At 42.5% G+C, this 8,049-nt stretch overlaps 1 protein-coding gene across 7 annotated transcripts in view; it reads left to right on the forward strand.

Annotated features, from left to right (window-relative positions):
• Positions 1-5,591, forward strand: part of LOC119266810 — a 10,826-nt gene extending 5,235 nt beyond the window's left edge. For 2 of the 7 annotated variants that reach the window (XR_005132143.1, XR_005132150.1), the window contains exons 12-16: positions 191-309; positions 1,422-1,538; positions 2,000-2,062; positions 2,161-4,765; positions 4,917-5,589. The gene's annotated coding sequence lies outside the window, so the exon portion shown is untranslated. Of the gene's footprint in view, positions 1-190; positions 310-1,421; positions 1,539-1,999; positions 2,063-2,140; positions 4,766-4,916 lie in introns of all 7 variants that reach the window. The other 5 variants (XR_005132145.1, XR_005132144.1, XR_005132147.1 and 2 more) reach the window with 5 other exon arrangements.
• Positions 5,592-8,049: the final 2,458 nt, after the last annotated feature.

The raw sequence follows: 8,049 nt of genomic DNA on the forward strand, positions 1-8,049 counted from the left end.
GGGTTGACAAGATGGGAGCAATGGATGGGAAATGCGTTTATTGATGAGACTATTTTGTTTAACTGTGTCAAGTTAACTTAACGAGATGCCTCATGGTTAGTTTGTTTAATTAATTTGCGATTGGATTTCACTTTCTTTTTGATTTGTTAGAGGAATGACATGTTTTCTTGGGTTATTCAACAATTTTCAGGAGGAGCAGTTGCTGGAAGGCAGCATCCCAAGATATGCGTGATGAGCGCAAGTGCATGGTTGACGTAGGTTTGCAAAGAAAGTGTTTTCAGCATCAGGATGCTACATTGTTCATGGAAGGTAAATGCATAGTAGTAAAGGCAGCTAAAAGTCTTAAAGTCTTATTACATGAACATTGTACTTAGGTCACAAGCAGGTGATCATCCACAACATAAGATCGATTAAAGTCGACAATACACAACATAAGTAGGCTAAAAGTCTTGCTAGGGAAATTCAGTACATGAAGGATAAAATATGATAGGAGCCATAGTACGCGTAGCGGTCGTAAAGACCGACATCCTAAGGGGGAGCCAAACCAAGGATGATGTGCGTACATAGCTTGTCTCGTTCATGATCTTTTTGCAATAGATTAAGGGTGGCTTCTACTTGTACCGCGATTCAAACTCCTGTATTTTTAAGCATGGCTGGAACCATACACGGTGGAGCATTTTTCGTTCCCCTTCATGTGGAGAACCTCGTATGCCATCTGCATCTTCATGTATCCAATTAAAGCCTGTAGACAACAACAGTTGTGGGTTAGCATTTTTATGTGGGTGTTTCATATGTTCTGGTATAGAGTGGAAAGGTTAGCAAGCTTACCGGGGTTGGCATTATTTGCAGCCTGCACCCATCATACTCCTTGATGTAGTGCAGGACATAGAAGCCACTCTCAGAACTGTTAGGTTTTTCAGTCACATAATCATTAGTTAGGGCAAGACAAGTATGTGTGCAAATCTGAATAGCATAACTGGTGTTGGGTTAATTTACGAACTGCAGTTGGCATGCATGCCATATGTATACTTGTAAGTCCAGGGAATTGTAGGGAAATACCAGTCTGGATAACATGCATTGAGGCATTTGTATAGGCATCGGGTGATGCACTTGCTTGTTTCTTTGTGCTTCTGTTCAAGCGAACCTGGTAGGGAGGTTGTAAGCATGGGATCCATTACGCGTAGAGTTCTTGCAGCAATGTCTATCTCATAAATACACCACCCTTTTGCGATCTCAAGTATAACGAAAAACTGGGAGTTCGAGACAAGTGGCAAAAAAATTAAATGTTGTTAGTATTCGTGGCATCATCTTGGGAAGGCGTCATAAACAATTACTGAATATTTACCATAGTGGGATGTTGGTTACTTACTTTTGTGCATTCCTCTAGTTTGTAATCATGGTTTTCTTTCTTGAACATCCAGTGCACACGCTGCAATTCATCTTCTTTGCTGCTGACAATGGCTATGTCCTGAAGAAATCATGAGTGCAAGGATGACAGTCAGAACCACAGAAAGTCTGGTAACTCATGACGGAATAAAGTAAGTAATGAAGCAGTTGTTAATAGGTTATTGATCTTTTATACCGCAAAGCTTGGGTCAAAGATTGCCCTATAGTGCGGACTTCCTCCTGGGTATAGCTTGTTGTCCTTCATGTTGAAAACTCGGACTGGTGCTGACATGCCATCTCTTTTAAGACCATGTCCCGCACCAAAGTTCCTTATCATCGCATGCCCGTTCATCTCTATCAAGTAGGGATGATCGAGGGTAACATATTTCCTGTAAAAACAAGACATATTTCAGTCACTTCATGATGCCATTCTATATTGTTGTGCAATAATTACATGCTTTTTATTCCACGAGGTTTTTGTTGGATACGTGGGTTAGAATACAGAACCTGCGTAGCTCGTGGGATTTTCATTTCTGTATTGTATCATATGTTGTGTAGACGTCAAAGACATCAGGCTCATCTACTGATAACCTTTCAAATGGTGCACGGGCAGGTTTGTGGGTTTTCTCTGAGGGTGATCCGTCGGCTGCACTCCACAAAACTTGCAAATTGTCAGGTATAGATGGGTCATCAGTATATGCATTTTTCTTGAGAATTTCATAGAGATGCAATGCACGAGTTTTTCTGAAGGTAGATCAATGATTTTGTCTCAAGGTACGACAATGGGGTAGGTAGTTGCTGAACAAACCTTCAGATGTTGGAGGCAGCCGCGTGCTAGAAGATGAAAATATGCTTCTGTTGATCTTATGTGCAAAACGGTCTATGCTGCTATCGTAGCTACCTGATGCAACTGTACATTTATCACCAAGTTGGTCAGCAATACTTCACTTTTATGATTTGTTTGGTACTACTAGAGTATGATGTACATTTTTTTACGGATTACCTGCTGCTAGGAGGTCCATGCCTGATGAGCTGCCACCCAGAGCGTATGTTGGACTTGAATCCCATTTTGGCGCAGCGAGTGTGTTGGAAGTCCGATAATCTATAAGGCAGGTACCAAAATCAAGGATGTTATAAATAGGCGACGACATGTCTTTGAGGGTGTAGCAGATATCAAGCTGCTCTGCCCTACCTGAATGTGTGAGGATCATTTCATCAACAGTGTTGCTTGTCTTGTGTCCATAACTTGACTCCATGGATGCCATATGCATACCGAGAGCACCAGAGTACAATGCATTGTCACCTAGTCATCCAACCGAATTGGACAGTAAGGGCACATTTTTATGTAGGCGAGATAACCGATTTTGCTGTATAGATCAGCTAGCAGGAGACATATGATATGTGCCGTCACCCGAAGGTTGCTGTTTACTATGGGTTTGGGTAGTATGTTTTGCCCGTCGTTGGCTGTATGCCTTGAGTTCCACATGTTTCTCTTGGAGTTTGCTACAGTCTGTGCCTGCAAGCAGTGCAAATAGGTTGATCAACAAGTCAGGAATGTTTAAACATGGATGGGAGGGTGTACTATGTTTTTGAAATAACAAGGATGACCTGCTGCTGGAGTTATATTGCCTTGGAAATTGGAGTTGGAAGATGCGGATGGTATAGTTGGAGCTGTTGGTTCTTGTGGAGTAGCCATTTGTTGCATGACATCTGAAATACGTGCTGTTTTGTGTTTCTTGTAGTCCAGCTTTCTTGCCACATCTGTTCGGGATCGCTTACTTGACCATCCAATTGATCCGCTTATAGTATCACTCTGGCTCTGGGAACGGAAATGGAAAGGTGTACGGGGACATTTGGGAGATGGGATCTGTACTGGATCAGCTATGTACAACATTTTAGTTAGCACTTAAGTCTGTAGAAAAATGTGAACTAGTGTATACAGCGAGTTGAAGCTCGGAATGCCAAAAGTACATTTGGTACTACCTGGATCGTTTTGGCCATCTAGGTTGTTTGCAATACTGAACTGAAGCTCACGACGTGTTGAGGTGCAGCTGCCATCACTCAAATTGAGTCGTCCAATAACAGCTGGCAGTCCTGGTGCACGTAAACTTGGTTTTGGTGTTTTCTTTTTGTCCGGATTTCCGTAGTCTGCAAAGAAATTCATAATGTGGAATGATCAAGTCAAATAGTTGTCATGGATGTTTCACAATGAAAATGAACCTGAATTTTGCACAGCTCCAAGTGGAGATTCTAGTTGCACGGTTGATGTTGGAGGTATCTGGATGCGGAGATCTGTTTAAAATGGAGAGGGTGTCGCAGGTTAGCAACATCAATTAGCATGGCAACTACTGATTGCGAGGCAAGAGCAATTAAGTGAACGTACTAGCGTTGTCAGTTGACGCAAAGCAGTTTGCTGTGGATTGTACTGCCTTATGTCCAATGGATACCTGTTTTTCAGGAGGTTCCTCCAATATATTTCTTTTGTTGCTGCTAGTGTTCAGCTCCATGCCTTTTGCAAGCCAGATTTGGTATGTTAGTACTGCGGACAATGTAGTAATAAATATAGATAATATGTGCAATGCGATGCTGAAAGGAGATACAACCTTGAGGAGGTGCAGGAGGAACCATTTGCAGAGCTGTGTTCAATGCACCAAATGTCGGACGTCAGATAAATGTACCCACTGATTAAGTACTAATCGTGAGGCTTGGGTAACAGATGAAACTCACGGGTGACATGAATTGCTGTGGAGCAACTTGGTATGGATTCTGCTTCTGTTCCTCTATTGGATATATGTTTTGGTGCAGCTTCTTCGAATATCTTCCTTTTCCTTGAACTAGTGTTTACCTCCAGTACTATTTACAAGACAAAGTTCTCAGGTTAGAGGTGATAAGATTGCAAAAAGAAGTAGGAATAATATCTTTATTGTCAAAGCGAAGGGGAGATAACATTCACAAGTGGCATGAGGAATAAGGTTGGCTATTTGTTTTGCCATCCGAGCAGTCTTTGGGAACTTTGTCTGTGCTCGTTCAGCAAATAGCAGCATCGACAAGAACTCTGTGTACAGAGCCTTACAACCATTGTCAACCTTGTCGGAAATTTGAAGAACTAGTGCAACACATCTCCGGTAGTGCTCATTTGTCAATCTTTGTTCAGGCGGACGGTGGTGGACGGCAAAATTAAGTATTGCATCCCTGATTCTGCACGCTACAAATGTTTTGATGAACTGAGAAGCAGCTGTTGTTGCCGCACCAATTGAAAAGGCACGTTCCTGATGGAGGATTGGATGCAGTTCCCACTTTGTTGCGGCATAGGTGGCAATGCTTTTTGTCTGTATGAATGTCAATACATTTATAGTTCATGTCCAGTGCGTAAACAAAGGTAAGAATAATTATTATTTTCCACTAATAATATTGTTCTTTGCATTAAAAATAGACATAAGAGAAAAGAGTCAGAGTTATTACTTTCAAACGACTTGTAGCTTCTCTTGCAAGTGCAAACATGTCTTTTAGTTTTTCGTATGTGTATGCAGAGACACACGGCCAGGCATTGTCCATCATGCAGTGTGCTTCAAAATTGATCCAATCCACAAAGAGTATCTATTCATGTGCACAAGGTAGCAACAACATGACCAATGAGTAATCTCATACGTAGGCATTAGAGTGAAGGATAAGAAAATGAATGCATGCAGATCTAGCACGTACTTGGGGCACAAGTTGGAAGGCTCCTACTACGGCGATATTGACCTGCTCAGCCTCAAGTTTTTGGGCCTTGTCCGCGCTTACCATGATTCCATCAAGCAGATACTGACCCCAGTTGTATGTGTGAATTTGAGAGGGATCCAGTACACATAGAAGGACTTCGTCAGGCACATCTGCACTTGTGTATCTAGGACAAATCATGGTGGCACACACTAGCAGAGTGTAGGCAACATTTGCAATGTCAATCTCTTTCTCATTAGTTGTTCTTGGATCAAAACGGCCGATGACACTCATTAGTTGATTAACTTGTATTGTGCCTTTTACTGTCCGTGCTAGACCATGCATATCCTGAACCTGCCACAACACATCCAGCCTGTTGGATGGGCTCAGGTGTGTTGGGACAGGCACAGGTCCAGACTGGATGCCTGTAATATGCTCTACATCCTGTACCGAGATGGATCTAACTTGTTTATCAGGGAATGTCATGGTCTTCCGCTTTGAATCTATGCATCTAAGTAAACTCCAGTACATTTTCTTGTCTCCACCACCACATGCTCGAGTGCTTAGTAGTGCTCCTAACCCCGTACGCTTGAAATGAGGGTACCAAAAAGTCGACAGGCTCGTCACCTGTTTGGTGTTGAAGCCGAAGCGAATGGAAGGGATTACTGAGGCATCTGACCCCTGCAAGCCAGTGAGCTTTTTTGGCCCACGGGCGCCTCTTTGCTTCCCTTTACTTGAGGCCTCGCATGCTACTGCTGCTTTTGCTGCTGCGGCACAGGGCTGCGCCACCTTACGCGGCGACCTTCTCAGTCTGCATTTCTCCATCTTCAAGTCCGACATTTCCTTTCGACCGGATCCATCTGTCGTCAGGTCTTTATCGGCATCTTCTTCCGTAGGAGCCATACGTCAATCAACCAACTCCCACGCGGCCGGAGCTGAGATTATTCGACAGTTCAAAGATTAAGGTCAGATATGCATGCGTCAGATCGAGATGTATGAGCAAAAATGCGATCGAAAGGCACAGTACGAATGAGTGGCGACATGTCACCTGAGGCAGCACCGGCCGGTGGTTTTTGCCGCGGTAAAAAAACAGAGGATGTGGTGCTTGCTTCAATCCGGACTAGTGGGGCACGGAGGTAAGGTAGGAGAGTTGAGTAGAAGGGGAAGAAAGCGTCGATGCACTCGGATGGAGAAGAGGGATTTTCCCTAGGAGGAAGAAGGGGATGGAGATAAGCAGGGGACTAGAGTAGCAGAGTTGTAATGGTAGCGGCAGTGTTGAAGCGCACACGGCAGCCGAAATATGCCCAAAATGGGACCCGCGTGTCTTGTCCAGCTGAGCTGTGTTCACACGCTTCCTACCATTTTCAACACGCCACCACTCTTTTTACCTCATTTGTATCGCTCAGGCATGAACGGACGAGCTGGAGAGCACATTGACTGCATGCATGCCGCCCCATGGTAGGTGGGGCTTAATTATTTGCGAGGCATGGTGAGTGAGCTGAGCTCGCGTACGCGTTCATATACGTGAGTGTGTTGCCAATACAGATGCATTGGTCAATGTTTCTGCGTACAGCTCGGACACGTCGCATGTTCACACATTTGGATCGGTATGCTTGCGAAAAAACTGATGTACTGTACTGTTCCAAAACAGTCCCGACACTGTAGCGACAGCAGGACTGCATGTCTCCGATCTGTTGGCCAGTACAGGGGAATCTAAACTAGGGTCCGAAGCATGGATGCGGCCCCATGCAACTCAGAATGGATGCGCATGCTGCCAATTCGAGAAGCAACCCCGATCATTGTATATGCCTTTTTTTATCTGTGGTCCCATCTGATTGGCCGCACGGCACAGATGATCCAACGATGGACTTTTCTCTAAAAGCAGCAAACGGTGGATGCCAAACTTTTTGTTGGAAAGAGCATCAGTTTGGAGTACGCCAGTTCTTAATTGTTGTTTTATTTTCATTTTTTGCTTCGCAATCTTATTGTCAACGACGGTTGATTTTTATTTTTTTAATCAATTTTTGATAAATCATATGCACATGTCGCGATTGCACCCACAATTTTATCTTACTATAGAAATCTAATATAAACTTTTGTCTCTGCTCCTCGGGGCCATGTTATCCATGTTTTTTCGAATCCACCTGCAATGTATAACCCTTATCGTACGTTTAGCATAGTGTAAAATGAATTCGTTGAACGATTAGCATTTTTCGTTACTAGATTTACGATCATTTAAAAAAATCACTATTACTTAAACAATTTTTATTTGTCGATTTTTTTGATGTTTCTCTGCTGTCATCATGTGACACAAATTCTTTGAGCAATCCCCTACGGTTGTCACAGGGGCAGTTATAACCAATGAATTATACCCAATTGAACGAGGATTTTGTTTAAATGATGTATTTTCAATCGCAATGCATTTCAAACATTATACTGGTGCACCGGTGCACCGGTGCACCGAACTCATATTGTGCTTTCTTAAACGTTTAAAAATTTTAGAAAAAAATTTAGCACACTCACACAACATCAATTTAGGTTGTCATAAAATTTTGATTCAAAATTTTGAACATAGCTTGAAAAACAAAAATGAAAAATTCGACACTGCATAGTACGTAAACATAACTTGGCTTTTTTGGCCCATTATCACACTGATGTTAAAAATTTTCATATTTATATATCAAAAAAATCAAGTTTTTATATGTTTTTTTCTGACAACATACATTGATGTTGCGTTAATGTGCTAGTTTTTTTTTCACATTTTTCCAACTTTTTATATAGGATACCGGTGTACCGGTAGCATCACAAGTACAGGTGCACCCGATAGATTCCCGTGTACCGCACTCACAAGGGCAGCTCCAATCAATGAATAATATGCATTCCAAGGAAAATTTATTTAATTATTTATTTCATTTGTGATGTAATTCACGCAGTATCGTTAATTTTTGCTTCATGTTTTACTAC

This window comes from Triticum dicoccoides, chromosome 3A (genome assembly GCF_002162155.2).
Source record: "Triticum dicoccoides isolate Atlit2015 ecotype Zavitan chromosome 3A, WEW_v2.0, whole genome shotgun sequence".
Taxonomy (NCBI): Eukaryota; Viridiplantae; Streptophyta; class Magnoliopsida; order Poales; family Poaceae; genus Triticum; species Triticum dicoccoides.